Genomic DNA, 18,857 nt, shown 5'->3' with positions numbered 1-18,857 from the left:
TTAAAAAGATGTATTACTATGCTGGGCTCCTTATCTGTCTGTCTTTTCATTTTGAGGCAAGTTCTCACTAAGTTGTTCATACTGGTTTCAAGCTTTCCCACACTTCTACCTCAGCCTCCCAAGTCGCTAAGGATTCCAAGCGTATGCCACACAGCCTAGCATCCAGTTTTCTTTAGTAAGATAAACATCCCCAAAGTTGAATAAAGTATAAAATAATTTATTATTTTTCTTTTTCTACTGAAGGTTCAATAATTTTAGTCTATATTAATTGCAGTTGATAAGTAGTAAACCGGATTTTCTTTGATGCATAGGATATAGGAGCCACATACAAAAAGATAGTTGATGCTTGCATACTATCTTTATTGCTCCTCCCATGTAAATATTACATACTAACAATACACAAAGGAAGGGTGCTCTGGGGCTTCAGAGAAAGAGTGGTGGCAACATATACCAGGAATAACACAAGAGAACTAAAAAGTAGTAATCAAAGAGTATGTTTTGGAACAGACTTGGTAGAGCAGGCGTGTGATCCCAGCACTTGAGAAGCAGAGGAAGGAGGTTTATGACACACTCCCACAAGTCTGGGCTACTCTTAGACACCCTGTCAAAAAAAGAAGAAGAAAGGGAGTGAGTGAGGGTGGGAAGAAGGGAAAGAGCAGTGTGTTACCCAGTGGAGATTCCCAATTCAAGGCCACCTCAGAATCTCTGTCCAGAACAAGTGTCAATCTTCAACTTCTTTGTCCTCTGGAAAGATTTTTTCTTGGATTGATAAAGGGAAGCTAAGAAGAGAAAAGTGAGCTGGGAAGAACAGGATACCCCTTTAATCTTATGACTTGGGAAGCAAAGCCAGGTAGATCCCTATGGGGAAGCAAAGCCAGGTAGATCCCTATGCTTTCTAAACCAGCATAATCTACATGAGAAGAAGTTCCAGCTTCAATGAGGCCACACCTTCTAACAGTGCAACTCCCTAAGAGTCTCTGGGGAACCACTCTCTCTCAAACCACCACATTCCAGTTCTTGGCCCCCAAAGGCTTGCAGTCATATGATAATGCAGAAATGCATTCAGTCCAACTTCAAAAGTCCCCATAGTCAGCCAGGAGTGGTGGTACATGAAAGTAGGTGGGTTTCTGTGAATTGGAAGATCAGCCTTGTCTATAGAGTTAGTTCCAGGACAGCCAGAGCTATTACACAGAGAAACCCTGTCTCGAAGAACAAAAGTCCCCGTAGTATTTAAATGTTCCAAACTTGTGTAAAAGTCCAAAGTTCAAAGTCTCTTCTGAGATTTATGCAATCTCTTAACTGTAATCCCCACAGCAAGACTTGAGAACCAGCTTGTAAACTTCATCTCCATGCCTGACGTCAAAGGGCTCTTCAGATCTCCTTTCAGCTTTGTTGACTACAACAGCTATCTCTCAGCAGGTATCCCATGGCTCTGGCATTTCCAACATTGGAGTCTCCAACACACACACACACACACACACACACACACACACACAAAATGGGTGACAATATTCATATTTGTTGCTTATTTTATTACATATAATGTTTTCCCCTTAGAGTGCTACCTATGTCTAAGGAGGTCTGCAATTTCTCTGAATAACCAACTGAAAGTACGCATAAGAAGTATGTTTGGCAGGTTGTGGTGGCACACCCCTTTAATGCCAGGAATGGAGCAGCAGAGGAAGGGGAATCTCATGAGTTCTAGGCCAGCTAGATCTACAGAGTAAGTTCTGGGTGAGCCAGGACTATACGGTGAACCCTGTCTCCCCCACAAGGAAAGTACATTTGGATGAGAATGTTCTACTCTCCCACAAAAGTGGAAAGTAGATGGGAGTGTTCTCATGGGGTTAGCTTTTATCCAAAATAATTAAGAGGGCCATTGAAGTTGGGCATGATAGTCCACACTTTTAACCCCAGCAGGCAGAAGCAGGCAGATTTCTGTGAGTTCCAGGCCAGCACTCACTACATAGTGAGTTCCAGGTCAACCAGGGCTACATAGACCCTTTCTCAAAAAACAAACAAAAATAAAAAACCAATAAGAGGGCTGGAGAGATGGCTCAGAGGTTAAGAGCACTGACTGCTCTTCCAGAGATCCTGAGTTCAATTCCCAGCAACCACATGGTTGCTTACAACCATCTATAATGGGATCTGACGCCCTCTTCTGGTGTGTCTGAAGACAGCTACAGTGTACTCAACATACATAAAATAAATACATCTTTAAAAACAAAAAACAAAACAAACAAACAAACAAACAAAAAAGCCGGGTGGCGGTGGCGGTGACGCATGCCTTTAATCCCAGCACTTGGAAGGCAGAGGCAGGCGGATTTTTGAGTTCGAGTCCCGCCTGGTCTACAGAATGAGTTCAAGGATAGCCAGGGCTACACAGAGAAACCCTGTCTCGAAACAAACAAACAAACAAACAAATAAAAAAACACAAGATAGTCAGTGAACCTGTGTAAAGTAATTGTTTTACTAAAGACTGGGCAACCTATTTAAGTTTGCAATGGTCAGAACTATCATACTCCTCTACTTCAGATGGATGAATCATCCTTTTACCCTGATTTCATTTTATTTTTATTTATTTATTTTTGGTTTTTTGAGACAGGGTTTCTCTGTGTTGACTTGGCTGTCCTGGAACTCAGAAATCTGCCTGCCTCTGCTTCCCAAGTGCTGGGATTACAGGCGTGCGCCACCACCGCCCGGCTTACCCTGATTTCAGCCTTTTAAATACTTATTTGGACTGACACACTACAAATATCTTTTGGGAACTGGACAAATGAAGTGGTTTGGGGAATTTCTGATTATATTGATTGTACAGTAGTTTCTGGAAGGCAAGAGGTCTCAGATAAGATTTATAAATTACTTTGTTAAAAACTTTTCTCTAAACCAATGAAATCCATTCTAATGAATGCGACAGGATTAAGACTGTCCCGTGACTAAAGAGAAACTGCGGTTTGAGGACTCCTGGATTATTGCTGAGGAAAGTGAAATCTTTTTTTTTTCCACATTACCGGATCTGCCCTCAGAATTGTTCCTACTTAAGGTTGACTCAAGCCTCGCTGCCGAAAGCATTCGGGCTCGCGAAGACCGGAGACGCCTAAAGTCACTCTCCGCCCCGCCCCCAGCGTCGCAGCCGAGTCAGTAAATGCCGAGATTGCTTCTGGCAGTATTCAGGGGCGAGAGTATAAAAGAACACAGTCACCATCTTGCGTGTCGATCAAGGCAGATCACCGGTTGGCGTCACTCTGCTTTTGCGCGCAAGCGTACTAAGAGCACGCCCCCCCACCTTCCCGTGCACGCGCTCGGAGCCTGCAACTCTCGCGAGAGAAGCGAGATTTATTCCTACGTACCGGGCCGTGCTGCTTATGGCGGCGCTGGAGAGGGGGCGCTGAGCTGTTGGGGTGAGTACGACCTCGGTGTTAATTTGGGGGTAGCAACAAGCCAGGCTAAAGACAGGTGAGGAGACTCAGATTAGCTGAAGGGACTTTTGAGTGTCAGAGTGGGCACTCCTAGAATTCCGGATGGGGGAGAGCTCAGTGTGAGTTCCTACTCCAGGCTTCCTTTTTCGCCCGAGTTCAACCGTCTCGGCCTCAGGGCAGGCCGCGGAGCCTTAGTGAGGAGTTGAGGCCAGGAGGTGCGTGTAGTGGTGGTGTTGGTGTTGGTGTTGGTGACTGAAGTGGGGGGAGGGAGCGAAAATGGAGGCTCCGACCGCAGCCAAGATGGAGGCAGAGGGTGCGGGGCTCGGGCGCGAAGGCTGCCGGGAGCTGTAGTCTGTCCTCTCCCCCCTCTGCGGCTTGGCGTGGGGAAAAGGAACTACAAGTCCCGGCGGGAGGGGTGAGGGGGTGGTGGCGCGGTCCTTTGTGTGCAGCTGGAAGAGGCCGGGGAGAAAGGCCTGTTCTTTTTTCGGGACCTTGTCTTTCTTGGCCGTCACTGGCTTTGGGGATACGACTACGACTACCAGAGCGCAGTGCGGCAGTGGCGCCTTCTTTGTGTGTGGGTTGAGACCCTGTTCCATCTAGGGAAAGTGCTGAGGGACACCTTTTTCCCTCAGCCATATCTGACCCTAGCGCGGCAGAATTGACACCTTTACTCACAGTCTCTTGTGCCTGGGTCTCCACACCTAACTGCCCCTTGACATTTGAAAAGGGAGTCGGGCCCCGTTCTAGGCACGTGTCTCCCACCTTTCTGTCTGGGGTAAATGGCATGCGTTAGGAGAGTTCCGTGATGCCCTCCCTCCGTGGTGCAAGCGCTGGCCTACATTGTGCAATGAATGGCTTGGCTTTGTCATGTATCTAGTTGGAGAGCACATGAGAAGATTTTACCATCGAATGTTTCAACAATACGAAATCTTAGTGCTACGGTTCTTTTGCTTTAAAGAGTTAACCTTAGAAACACCTTTGTGGCTGGTCTCCAACTTGACTCACAGGTGAGCAGGGAGTACTCCTTAACACTTTCCACTGCAGAAAACAATCTGAACATTATTAGGCCACTTAGTTTCCTTGTTCTGCAACTAAAATAAGCAAAACGACAGTGCTGTTTAGGCAGTTGAGGGTGACAGGCAGAAAAGAACTAAGGATGCTTAAAGGTCCTGGTTGAGTTTGGACAGTTATCTTAGTGGACTTGTAGTGGACTTGTAGTTCACAAAACTGCCAAGTTTGTTTTTCTTTTGTTTATTGGTTATGGCCTTAAACTATGTAGCCTAGGTTAGCCTTGAACTGGCTTTCCAGCCTCTACCTCTGGACTGCTTGCTTGCTCTTAACCTACTTAAAAAAGTAAGTTCCAAATTATAGGGCATTAGTTCAAGCTAATTTAAAATGCTCAGTCTGCCTCCCCCCCCCCCCCCTTTTCTTTTACTTTCCTTTTCTTTTTTTGAGATAGGGTCTCACTGTAGCCTTGTCTGGCCTTCCAACTGACTCTATGAACCAGGCTAGCCTTGAAGTTAGAGAAATCTGCGTGTCCCTGCCTCCCAAGTGCAGGATTAAAGGCATGTCCTACCATCATGCCTGTCAATCATTTTCATTTTTAGGTACTAGAAGGCAAACTCATTACGAAATTGACAGGCAGTATAATTATTAATGTGGATAAGAAGCAGATTGTGTACATAAGCAGCCAAACAACCACAAGTATATGTTATAAAATTTAGGCAGTAGTTGGCCACACCTTCTTCAGTACCATCGATGCAGACCTAGCACTCCTGAGGCAGAGGCAGGCAGATCTCTGAGTTCAAGGCCAACTTGGTCTGTTGAGCAAGTTCTGGGACAACCAGAGTCACTTTGAGAAACCTTATATCAAAATACAAAAAAGAAAAAAACCCCACCTTGGGTCTAATATTTATCCTTGTTTCTTTTACTCATAGAACTACAACTTTAAAAGCTGGTTGTAGTTTGGTTTTGCTGCTGCTCTGGGTGTTTACATGAGTATTTATAGCAGCTGAGTTGAAAAGCAAAGTGTTTGAAGCACAGAAGATAGGTTTTCTTTTTTCATAAAAATAAGTTCTGTAACCCTTAAAGGAATGATTGGAAATTGTGATAAATTTCAGCAACTGAAGAATTGTGAACTGTTTTCTTTTTCTTTCACACCCTCCCTTCAGGTAGCCCCTCAGTCATTCCATTTTATGGAACATAAACCAGTTTTGACCTTTTTTGAAGTATACAGTTTAGTGACATTAACTACATCCCTATGAGGACTATACTTTTTTCTTCCTTCCTTCCTTCTTTCTTTCTTTCTTTCTTTCTTTCTTTCTTTCTTTCTTTCTTTCTTTCTTTCTTTCTTTTTTTTTTTTTTCCTGAGACAGGGTTTCTCTGTTTAGCCCTGGCTATCCTGGAACTCACTCTGTAGACCAGGCAGGCTGGCCTTGAACTCAGAAATCTGCCCGCCTCTGCCTCCCAAGTGCTGGGATTAAAGGTGTGCGCCAGCGCCACCACCGCCTGGCCAATAACTTTTTTTCAACAATGCATGAAAGTTCCTTTTGGATTTTTTTTTTTTAATTATTAAGACTCTGCTGCAAAATTAAGTTGAAATGTTGACATTTTGTATGACACAAAGAATTGTGTCTTTTGAAGCTTTCTTTTCTGAAAACAAAGGGACAACCATTTTGAGATCTTTTGCCCAAACTTTGTTTCAGCAGTTGAGAGAATTAGACAGGAGGATCTTGAGTTGGAAGCCATCTAGGCTACATAGGAAGACCTTGATTCACAACACAAAACAAATTCAGAATTTTATACAGTGGTTACAACTATAAAAATTTAGTTAGTGGCAATAATTTATGTGGTGAAACTGCTGTGACTTGTTTTTTGGTTTTGAGGCCATATATAGGTTTCTCAATGTATATACAAGGCCATATATATTATATAAACACACATACGCATTCTTCTTGAATCCCATCATTCCAAGACGGAGGGTCTCACTGTAGAAAAGTCTGGCCTCAATTCAGAGATCCACCTGCCTATGTCTCCTGAGTGCTGGTCTTAAAGGTGTGTGCCACTACTCCCAAGGCACTAGTTTTTTAGTCCCTTTTATATCTTTTAATGCTAATTAAATATAAAGTTGAAAATAAATGTCTCTGCTCTTTCCCAACATTGCGTAAGTAAACTACCATTGGTTTAAAGCTACAGAAAATATGTTGTATTTCTGCTTCTCCAACTTGGTAACAAAGTGAGCTGGAGCTTGGTAAGCTCCAGTGACCAAGCAAATCTTTGGCTATTGCCTCCTTTTATTAGTTGAAATCTTTGCCCAGTAAACTTACTCTTTCTTTAAAAGACAAGCTTCTCCTTCTCAGTAGATGGCTTATTCTGCAGTGCTTAGCCACTAAATTAGGTGTGGCTATTAAACATTTAAAATGTAACTTGAGAACTGGCCATGATGGTTCATGTCTTTGATCCAAGCAGCTGGGAGACAGAGGCAGGTAGATCTCTGAGGTTGAGGCCAGCCTGGTCTACAGAGGGAGTTGTAGGACTATACAGAGAAACCCTGGCCAAGTTGTGGGAGTGGGAAATAAGTTGAATTGAAATATATTGTAATTAGAAAATAATACTAATTTCAAGGAATGTCAGAATCTTGATTTATTTGGTCAATTACATATGTACATTAACAGTTTGAGTGGTTAAGTTGGTTTTGACATGACTGATTTCTAGACACCCTACCCCCTTGGTTTTTTTGAGACAGGGTTTTTCTGTTGTAGCCTTAGCTGTCCTGGAACAATCTCTGTAGATCAGGCTGCCCTTTAACTCATAGAAATCTGCCTGTCTTTGCCTCCTGAATGCTGAGATTAAAGCCATGTACCACCAAGACCAACAGGAAAGTTTAAATTAGAAATGTAGATGTACAAATGTGTGTGCTGGGGATAAAGTTTAAGAGTTTGACTGGTGTGCTCAAAGTTCTGTATTCAGTCCCCAGCCCTGCATAAAACTGATTATAGAGGCAAACCCAGCAATCCCAAGTCCATCAGGGACAGTGTTAAAAGTTCAAGGTCATGTTGGTTCTCAAAAATAAGACCTAGCATAGAGTAGGTTTTTGATGAAAAATAATTTCTTTAGCTTCCCACCCTAACTGTTGTGTTTAATAGCAGTTCTATGTTAGATACATAATTTTAAATGTCCTTAGTATCCAGATCTCTAACAGACCAGCCCAGTTACTAAAATATAGACAAAAGGATAGTTGATCAATTATTTTTAGTTTCCCTTAATAATGACTTGTATTCTTATTTATTTTGTTTAGTTTTTCAAGACAGGATTTCTGTCCTAGAACCTGATCTATAGACAAGGCTGGCTATGAACTCAGATCTGTCAACCTGGCAATTTATATTGGTAGTTATCTATTTTTTGGCAGGGGGTTAGGGTAGGGGGGAGTGGGAGGTTGGTTGGTTTGACTGGGCTTCTCTGTGTAGCCTTGCCTGTCCTTGAGCTCTAGTTCAGTCTGGCCTAAAAGTTGTCTGCCTGTGTCTCCTAAGAGCTAAGATTAAAGGAGTGTACCGCCGCAGCCCAACATTATCTAAAGTTTATCATTAATCTTAGTTCCAGAAGAGGTGTGGCTCAGTGGTAGAGCATTTTCCTAGCATGAATGAAATAGAAGGTTCAATTCAGCAGCATAAAACACACAGGAGGAAGAAAGCAAACGGTATGTGTGCATCACTTGTGCATGTGGTGTATGTGAACTTAAGACCAGCTAAGTATCACAAATTTGAACTTCAAAGGCAAGAATTTTATTCATATTCACACATTTTTCCTATTGGGAATTTTTTAAAGTATGGTGGTCAATGAAATTCTAGCAGTGGAGATTCTAACCAATTTAGTGGGGTCTTTGTTCTCTTTTTTAAAAAAAAGTACTTTTTGCTTTAACTCCTAAAATAGCATAGTGGTTGATAATTAGTGATACTCTTTCCCTGTGGAACAGTGGGGGAAACAGTTGAGACTCTTCAATTGTTCTCTACTTTTCTTTTTTTTAAAGATTTATTATGTATACAGCATTCTATCTACTGCTATCTATCTGGTGCCAGAAGAGGCACCAGACCTCAATATATAGATGGTTATGATGCAACCATGTGGTTGCTGGGAATTGATTGAACTCAGGACCTCTAGAAGAGTAGCCAGTGCTCTTAACCTCTTAGCCATCTCTCCAGCCCAATTGTTCTCTGCTTTTGCAGTGTCTGGCTTTAGAAGGAGTAAAGGGAGATATATTTGTTTTCAGACAGTTAAAGGAGTCAGCACCACTTATTGGAATAGCTAGCCAATTTCATATAAATGCTTGACCAATACCTATAAGTTTTTCAGACTTGATTTGGTTGAAAACCATTCAGTTACCTATAAAATCTCACAAATAAGATACTAATTCCTCTATTCAGTTGTGCTTAATGTATATTGCTAGGCCTCATTAGTATTCAAGATTGGCTCTGCAATACTCTAGATTGTAGGAGTCTTGTTTATTTATTAGACAGCTGTCGACATGATGTGTCACCCCAGTTCAAATTTAAAGACATCGTTTTTTTTTCTTCTTCTTCTTCCTTTTTTTTTTTTTTTTTTTTTTTTAATAGACAGTTTTTTCCTGTATCCCTGGCTGACCTGGAACTTGTTTTGTAGACTATGCTGGCCTTGAGCTCACAGATCTGCCTGTCTTTGCCTCTCCAGTGCTAGGATCAAAGCCATGCTTCATCCTGCCCAGCCTTTGTTTTCTGAAACATGGATACTCTGTGTAGTTCTGGAATTGAGGGCATGTCCTACCACATCTAGATCACCTTATAGTAATTTTTTCCCTCAATATTATGTATTTGATTATAGGTATGCCAAGGTGCAGGGGACAACTCTGTGTAGTTCTGGAATTGAGGGCATGTCCTACCACATCTAGATCACCTTATAGTAATTTTTTCCCTCAATATTATGTATTTGATTATAGGTATGCCAAGGTGCAGGGGACAAGGTATGGAAGTCAGAAGACAACTTTGTATTTTTTTCCTCTGTCTACCTTTACAGGGGTTCCAGGGATTGTTTTCAGGCTTGTGCACCAAATAAATACCTTTATTCAATAAGCCATCTTACCTGCTTGGCACCATTCTTGTTTGTGATGTTTTTCAAATGAAAATATTTATCTCTCAGCTTGTCTACTATTTTTCTTTTCATACAAAACAGTTGCCAAACTGTAATGTGCACCTGTAGTCCCTAGTATCTTGTGAGATGGGATTGTGGGAAAGTTCTCTGGGGCCAAGAATTAAAGACCAGCCTGGGCAACATAAGAAAAACCTTATCTAAAATAGTACATTGCTTTTACATTTGCTTTCTTTGTACTTAATGTGTCAGTGTGCAAGTACATAATTGTGTAGATGTCAGAGGACACCTCGCCAAGTCAGCTCTGTTCCACCACATGGGTCCTGGGAATCTTGGTGAGCCTGCTGAACTATCTCAATGGCTTGTAACCTTTTTTTTTGTTGTTGTTTTTTTTTTTTTTTTTGGTTGGTTGGTTGGTTGGTTGGGGTTTTTTTGTTTTTTGTTTTTGTTTTGTTTTTTTTTGAGACAGGGTTTCTCTGTGTAGTCCTGGCTGTTCTGGAACTCACTCTGTAGACCAGGCTGGCCTCGAACTCAGAAATCGCCTGCCTCTGCCTCTGCCTTTGCCTCCTAAGTGCTGGGATTAAAGGCGTGCACCACCATCACCTGGCTCCTTCTAACAGTTTTTTATTGCATTTTATTTTGTGTGTGTGTGTGTATGTGTGTGTGTGTGTGTGGGCATACAAATGTGCCATAGTGCTTTGTGCCCTGGTAGTCTGTCATAAGACAGATTGCGGGAGCTCCTTCTCTCATAATCTGGTTCCACTGCAGCTGTCAGTACCTTTCTTCCCACTGTTACTGACCCTCTTTCCTATCCAGGCTGACTTAGTTCCTCTGAAATACCCACACTTGTTATTGTCCATTCATGCCTGAGGTCTTGACTTGAAGCAAGACTTTAAAAAAAAAAAATTCCATGAGAGCCCATGCTTTTAATTCCAGCACTCAGGAGGCAGAGGCAGGTTGATCCCTGAGTTTGAGGCCAGTCTGGTCAGCAGAATTTCTAGACAGCTGGGACTACAAAGATATACGGTGTCTTGCATACCCCCTCCACTTAACACTACCACCACCCCCAAATGCAATGAAGGCCAACAAGATGGCACAGTAGGTAAAGGAATTGAATTCAGTCTTAGGAACCTAAGGTGACTTCCAAAAAAAAAATCTTAATATCCATGCATGCATGCCACACATCTACCATTCACAATAAGATTTTTAAGGAGAAATCACATAATGCTGCAGCATTCCTATTTTCAAAGAACTTAGAGTTTTGTAGTTGTTCAGACTTGCCTTAGGTGATCTTTATTTTATTATTTGGTTTTTCAAGACAGGATTTCTCTGTATAGCCCTGGCCTGGAACTCACTCTGTAGACCAGACTGGCCTTGAACTCAGAAATCCGATTGCCTCTGCCTCCCAAGTAACTAGGATTAAAGGTGTGCACCACTTAGGTAATCTTTATGCACTGGATACTTAGTTGTTTATTTACTCTTAGTTTTTCAGGTTCTGTTCAGATTCCCTCTTAGTTGTCTCTTCTGTGTATTGCTTTGATGCTAGTACAGTGGTAAAAGTGTGCCTACTGGTGTAGTGTGTTAGCCGGGGACTTAGCCTAGCCGCTGAATTTTGTGTTCTATTTTTCTCCAGTGTAGCTTTTCTGATTTGGAATGCATACTTCAATGGGGAGTTAACTTTGTTTTCCATCAAGGGTAACACACTGTAAGATGCTTGTGCTTACTGGATATCATAACTTTGCAGATGGTGGCGAGATTAGCAGGACTTTGGGATAATTTGGGGTCTTTGCAGAAGATGCAGGCCATCTTCACTTGCACTCAGTGAACACTTTCAAGTACCTGCATCCCTCCTTGGACAGTGATTCTAAGCATCCCACCCTCTGACCTTGGTTCTCTAATAGCTAACTTTGTCTTTGTTTCTACCTCTAGTATGAAGTGTAACGGAACAGACTTTACCACCTGAAACTGCTGCTTCAAGTTCAGATCAGGCAAGGAACAGACCCGCAACAACCAACAACACCAAAGAAGAGTACACAAGTTGAAGACACAACACTTGATCTGAAACAAGAAGTTTGTGCCTACTCAACAGCTTTGAAAGAGCACTTCCCAACGCTGCTAGTAGTCTTTGTTTTCTTCAGTGCTGTACTGTGAGATTGCCCGGTGCAGCAGCAGTTGTATTCTTTATTAGCTTGGTAGATCATTTCCTCTCGCTTTTTTTTTTTTTTTTTTTTTTTTTTTTTTTTTTTTTAAATACTAGCAACTTTCATCCTTTGGAACTTGTGCTGAAAAAAAGAAGAGTCAGCAAATACTACTGAAAGTGCAATATTTGATTATCACTGCGAGGTAGGTTTGAATTTTCTTTGGTTAAGAATATATAAGCTGGACATGGAAGTATATGGATGGATGGTTTACATGCTTACTATATGGTTTATTATGCATTGCTAGCACCAGAAGAGTATGGTAGTGATAAAGTGTTCATAAATGTAAATTTAGACTATTTTATTACAAAATATTACTGTTAAATATAGACTAAAAAGAAGGTTCTCAGTGCTAAGAGTATAAGGAATGAGAGGCATCTAAACAAAGCGATACTTTGCCAGGAGGAAAAGATCTTCTCTAGAGTACAGAAATAATGATTCTCAGAGTCTCTAGGAGGCTTGAGGGCACAGGACTGTAGTGAGCAGTTCAGTTACACACAGGCTAGAGAGTTTTTGTGGGGTGTGAGTAACTAGACAGAGAAACTTTTTGGAGCGAAGTTTTGAAAGGTACAGTGCCTGCGTGTGCGCATGTGTATTAGCTCTGTTCTGTATGCATGAGAGCCATTGGATGGTTTATTAGTTGTTACAGACTTTTTCAAAGGGAAGATGGCTTGATTCATTGAAGATGAGAAAATCTGCTGAAAAAGTAGATAGTTAAGACAAAGACTGGTGAGCAGGCAGAAGTGGAGTTCTAATGGTAAAAGGATCTTGTAACAAGCTAGGCCTAGGGAAAACAGCCTTGGTCCATTCGGTTGTCCAAACTAGAAAGAACATTTGTCATTCACTGATAGAAGTAGTTTTGTGTCAGAGCTTGTTGAAATGGGAACCTGTTGTCTGTTTGAAATCAGAAGTCAAAGACTGCTAGCATGGTATATTAGTTACTTGAGGGAAATTAGAGTTGTAAAGAGCGATTTTTCTTTTTAGTTTCTAGGTTTTTTAAAATGTAAAGTCTTTGAATTGAGAACGGAATCAGAATCATTGGGTTATAGGTAATAAAGGAAATACTATGAGGAGAACATTAAAGAAGAGTTAACACAAACACATAGGAAAGGAACACAAAGGAAGATGATTTTAAAAGGTTGACCATTTTTTAAAATGTTGCAGACGAAATTGAATGGAAATGGAAGCAGTTTGTCTTACTCATTTCAAGAAGCACACAGGTCTGTTGTGGAGGAGCACTTTCTTTTTAGTTTATTTTTTATGTATGAGCGTGTGCCTCAGTGTATATTTGTGTGCCATGTGCTGGCAGGATCCTTCAGAGGCCAGAAGAGGCATTGGATTCCCTGGAACTTGAGTTACAGATGGTAGTGATTACCTTGTGAGTGCTGGGAACTGAACCTGGGTCCTTAGCAAGACCAGCAAGTGCTCTTAGCCACCCATTTTGTTTCTTTTCCTTCCTTTCTTTGTTTTGTTGTGGGTTTTTTGTTTTGTTTGTTTGTTTTTTGAGACAAGGGTTTTTCTATTTAGCTTTGGCTGTCCTGAAACGTTGTCTTTAAACCAGGCTAGTTCCACCTGCCTTTGCCTGCCAGGTGCTGGGATGAAAGGTTTATGCCACCATTGCTGGCTCCCTTTTTGTTTGTTTGTTTCTTTTCTTTTCTTTTTTTTTTTTTTTTCTGTATATGAGTATGCTTGCTGTAGTGTCTTCAAATACACTAGATGAGATCATTACAGATAATTGTGAGCCACCAAGTGGTTGCTGGGAATTGAACTCAGGACCTCTGGAAGAGTAGTCAGTGCTCTTAACCTCTGAGCCACCATCTTTTCAGCCCCTGTATGTTTCTCTCTACCCACCCCACCCCCTACCCCCCCAGACAGGGTTTCTCTGTGTAGCCCTGGCTGTTCTGGAACTCACTCTGTAGACCAGGCAGGCCTCCAACTCAGAAATCCGTCGTCCTTTGCCTCTCAAGCACTGGGATTACCAGCATGCACCACCTCCCTGCTCCTTGTATTGTTTCTTAATGATAACTATTCTTAGTGATAAATTTATCTCCAGCACCAATTATAAGATAATTGTTCTAGCATATCTTTTGTCTTTTTCTTCCTCATCTGATTTTAAAGAGTAAGTTTAGGCTATTGTTCCTTCTTTTGGGCTAGATGGAAATGCCTACCACAAACTAAAGCTGCTTATAAGCTAAAAGAAGAGATTGGGAGATATATGTGCTTCTGATCCCAATTTCTTAGTAGGCTGAGAGGCAAGACCTGAGCCCACAACTTGAAGACAGTATGGGTAACAGCAAGACTGTATTTTAAGGATGCTAGATGGTTTGTGTGACTTATGTTTTGCATATTCCCTTTTTTTTTTTTTCTTTTGAGACAGGGTTTCTCTGTGTAGCCCAGGCTGGCCTCAAATTTAGAATCTGCCTTGCCTCTGCCTCCCAAGTGCTGGGATTAAAGGCGTGCACCACCACTACCCTGTGCCCTGTTGTTCTTAAAGCTCTAATAATAAGCAGTTGTGCTAAGTAGATACTTAATCTTAGTTTTTTATGTGAAGAACACCTTGAACTATCTCAACATCCTGATAATGTGTATGAATTTAGAACAATAAAAGACTATAAACTTTTAACAATTTAAGCTTGATCTCTACAAATTGAAATAGGTTAACCAAAAAAGGGCACTTAAGGGAGATGAAATTATAGCTTAGAGGTTAAGTCTGCTTGCATCTACTTCCAGGGGGCCCTTTGATTCCTAGTATCCATTTTAGGTGCCCATAGCTCTAGTGGAGCTCTTGACTCCACAGGAAACCAAACATTGTGGCATACCCACACACAAACACAATGGAAAAATTTTAATGTCTTAAAACAATAGGTTACAGTGTTTTGTTGGTTGGGTTTTTGTTGTTGCAACTTCTTTTTAAGACAACATCTCAACCCAGGCTGTTCTCCAACTAGTGAAGGATGTTCTTGAGTTTATCCTCTTGCATTTGCCTCAAGTCCTTGGATTACAGATGCAGTATATATTGGATTTTTGTTATTTTGTTGTTGTAGGGGTGGGTAGTGAGGGTTGGAATATTTCCCTAAAGTGGTTTGTTAATAAATTGAATAAAGGGTATGTGTCTAAGTTGCACAGTTACTAAAAACTTTAGTGTACCTAATAGGGAAATAATCACTGTTCTGCTTTAATCAAAGTAGTATAAAAATGGTGAAATACACTTTAGTAATAGTTATTGCAAATCTATGCTGAAAACAATAGTATAAACAACTACTGAATTTAGGAAACTGAGAGGAGCATCAATGTGAAGGTGCACATCTGTACTCCTAGTCTTAGGAGGCTGAGGCAGAAAGGTTCAGGGGTTCAAGATCATCCTCCACAGCTTATTTCAAAGCCTGCCTGAGTCAAAATGACGCTGCATAAAACTTTGTCTTTAAAAAAAAAAAAAAAAAAAAAAAAAAAACAGCTGAAAGGAATAGTAGAAGTTATGTGCAGATAGTTTTGTTTAGACATACAGCGCAGTTATTTTTAGAACTGAGGGAATTAACCCATAGAAGGGAATTGTTAAATTGAGTCATCCTCTCGGGTGTTACTAAAATGTCTAAAACTTTTTAAGGGAATTTGGAAATCACAAATTTTACATTTGAGAAAATAATCTTTGGAAAACTAAATCACTACCTGAGGTACAAATCTATGGACAGAGCCTAGAGCAGTGCTGATTATTATGTCAATCCTGGTTGAATAATAAACCAGCATGGGTTAAGAGTACAAGCCATGCCAGGCATGGTGGCACATTTCTTTAACCCCAGCAGTCTCAAGACATGCAGATTGTGCGGAAGGGGATTCTTTCTACAAAGTGATGGTGTTTATCAGGAATGGAAATTTGGAAATGAGTGGTGGTGGCTGGTTGGGGTTACAGCTTTCTGGTCTTTCTTTTCATTTTAAAATCCATGTAGTAAGACTTAACATCTAAACATAAAGAAATAGGACTTTGACATTCCTGATCTAAAGTAGCCTAGAATAATAGTCCTCAAGTTAATTTTATTACATTACATGTCAATGAGAAGCCTACAAAACTTTTATAGATTGCATAATTACACTGTGGTTTGCTTGGAAAGAGTGCTAACAAATGAGAAGAAAATAAAAATAAACAGTATTCTGGAAACAGGTTACCTGTTAGTATAGGTTCATGTCTTCCTTGTCAGTATGTTGTGTATCCTTTGTTTTGTGGGGGAGTTTTTGTTTGATTGATTGAATCTTTTTTGTTTCTAAATTTTTTCATAATCAGTCTTCTAAGGTTTTTTTCTTTCTTTCTTTTTTTGGGGGGGGGGTTGGGTTTTTGGGGGAGGGTGTTTTTTTTTTTTTTCCAAGACAGGGTTTCTCTGTGTAGCCCTGGCTGTCCTGGAACTCACTCTGTAGACCAGGCTGGCCTCAAACTCAGAAATCCCCCCTGCCTCTGCCTCCCAGAGTGCTGGGATTACAAGTGTGTACTGCCATGCTTACTTGAAGTAATTGTTTTGTTTTGGAGCAGCGCTTCTTAACCTTCCTTCCTAATGTTGTGACCCTTTAATACGGTACCATATGTTGTGTGACTCCAACCATAAAATTATTTTCTTTTTAATTATTTTCATAATATTATTTTCATTATTACTTCATAACTATAATTTTGCTGCTGTTGATCGTAATGTAAATATCTGTTTGGGGGTGGTCTTAGACCCCTGTGAAAGAGTCATTTTTGAAACCCTTCTCCCTCAAGGGGTCACAACGCACAGTTGTGTCGGAGGATTGTTTTTATTGTGCCTTTTTCTCCTTTTGTAAAATGGATTTTACTATAGCCCTCGCTGGCCTCCAACTCAGTAACACTTCAGCTTTAGCCTCTCAAATGCTGGGATTATACACATGCGCTATCATGCTTGACTTTTTATTTTAACTCTTTTTGTTTTAAACTTCATCCAATTATAAATTTATTATCGCAGGGACATTATATATGGAGTGTGTTTTACTGCTTCTAATATAAGTCTGTCATACACATTAGATCTTATGAAATAGTAATGTTTTTCATGAGGTTGAATAGTCCTGGGAATAAATGTGTTGACTCCCACGTGCTTGGCTTGTGCTTTCCTTGCTTTTTATATATATTTCTTTGTGCTGACAGTGCCTCTGCTATGGAGTCAAGCCTAGATAACTAAATGTATAGGGCCATTCATTTAGGTATATTTAAACTGTAGTATGCTGAGAGCAAATGAATAAGAAATTGGACTTAGCTGTCAACTTAGTGAGTTTTGTAGTTTAAGTTTTCAGTATATTCAAGTTAGATAAGAAGTACATCTGATATATCAGCTTAGTGAAAGATAAGCTATATTTATACTGCTCATATTCATATCATATAGTAATATTCATAGAAACTATCCTAGGCAAAAACATAAATGCAGTATTCTGTTTCTCATTGGACTATAATTGAGAATAGATTTTGTTTAAACTGTTTGGAAATTGAAAAGAAAATTGGAAAGTGGTCTTATTAGCCATTAAAGTTCTTTGTTTTGTTTTTGAAACAGGGTTTCTCTGTGTAGTCCTGATTGTCCTGGAACTTTCTCTGTAGATTGGGCTAGTAGCCTCTAGCACAGGGATCTGCCTGCCTCTGCCTGCTCCTCCTCTTCCTCTCCCTTCTCCATTTCTGCCTCTGCCAAGCATGTGCCAGCATTGTCTGGCTGTCACTAGTATTCTTATGACATTTTAAAAGTTCCTTATAATACTGGCTGTTGACTGCTGAATATATCTGAGAGAACCTTTCGGTTTGACATTTACTCATCTACTTGTAAACATGCTATGTTGCCACAGCTGTTTGACATGGAGAACATGCTTACCTTGTCATCAGATCCTCAACCCACTCCTGCAGCCCCTCCTTCACTTCCTTTACCTTTATCTTCATCATCTACCTCATCCTGGACAAAAAAACAAAAGAGGACCCCCATATATCAGAGATCAGTAAGTCAGGAAAGGAGTGATCCAGTTTGTCTTGCATTGTGTTAATAAGCATGGCTTGTGAGGGCCACGTGGTCTGGTTGAAGTGCCTGTAGGCTCAATTTATAGCTTCCTAATCATTTCTTTGACCTTGACTTTTGAAAGATAACTTTAGGACTCTGCTACTCTAAGAATGTCTTAAAGAGTGAAGAAGCATTGCCTTAGATCTTGTTGGAAGTGGAGAATTTCAGATCCTTGTCTTCACTGAATCTGATTCTGCTGTTTTAATCAAATTGCCAAGTGGCTTTAGTTGGAGAATTTATAGCCCATTGTGTGGAGGTAGACCTTATTTGAGTCATCTACCAGTGGATTTGGGCCAGTGGTTGTTTTCTCCTTGGTAAAATGGGCATAATATATATATATATATATATATATATATATATATATATATATATATATATATATACTTTTTTTTTTTTTGAAAATTAGATTAATACATTTCAGAACAGTGGCTAATACAAAGTAAATAGAACCTAATTACTAAGGGGTGTGCATTGATTTGCATATCTTGAACATTCCATGTATTTTAGTGTATTATTTAACTTTTTTTTTCCTTTGATATAGGGTTTCTCTCTGTAGCCCTGCCTCTTATGGAATTCACTCAGTAGAGTAGGGTGGCCTGGACTTCTCTCAGAGATCCACCTGCCCCTGTCTCCTGAATGCTGGGATTAAAGGCTTGTTCCACCACCTTCCACCACCACCTTGCTTAACCATTTATCTTTCAAGAATTTTGGTTCTTGGGTCTGGAGAGGAGATGGCTTAGTGGTTAAGAGTGCTGGCTGCTCTTCCAGAGGACTCAGGTTTGATTCTCAGTACCTAGCAGCTCACAACTGTCTGTGACACTGGTTCCAGCAGATCCAGTGCTTGAATCTGGCCTTTATGGATGTAAGCAGTATGTGGTGCACATACATACATGTAGGCAAAATTCCCATGAGAATATTGGTCATTGAAGATACATCTTTTTAATAATTGCCCAACATTTCATGGAACTGGAAATGTTTATGTCATAATTTAAGTGAAAGCTTTTTTAAAGTTAATGTAAAGACTTAGAGATAGTGCTTCTGTGGTAAATTACTCAGCCTTTTTTGGTTACTTATTCCATTTTATGCTTTTT

The 18,857-nt window shown here is 40.4% G+C and overlaps 1 protein-coding gene across 4 annotated transcripts in view; it reads left to right on the top strand.

Annotated features, from left to right (window-relative positions):
* The first annotated feature begins 3,291 nt into the window (after nt 1–3,291).
* Nucleotides 3,292–18,857, top strand: part of Csde1 (cold shock domain containing E1) — a 35,180-nt gene continuing 19,614 nt past the window's right edge. For all 4 annotated transcript variants that reach the window (XM_052179619.1, XM_052179620.1, XM_052179617.1 and 1 more), the window contains exons 1-2: nt 3,292–3,401; nt 11,466–11,879. The gene's annotated coding sequence lies outside the window, so the exon portion shown is untranslated. The remainder of the gene's footprint in view (nt 3,402–11,465; nt 11,880–18,857) is intronic.

This window comes from Apodemus sylvaticus, chromosome 4 (genome assembly GCF_947179515.1).
Source record: "Apodemus sylvaticus chromosome 4, mApoSyl1.1, whole genome shotgun sequence".
Classification (NCBI taxonomy): domain Eukaryota; kingdom Metazoa; phylum Chordata; class Mammalia; order Rodentia; family Muridae; genus Apodemus; species Apodemus sylvaticus.
The sequence above is the reverse complement of the archived record's forward strand: the minus strand, read 5'-3'. Positions and strand labels throughout refer to the sequence as shown.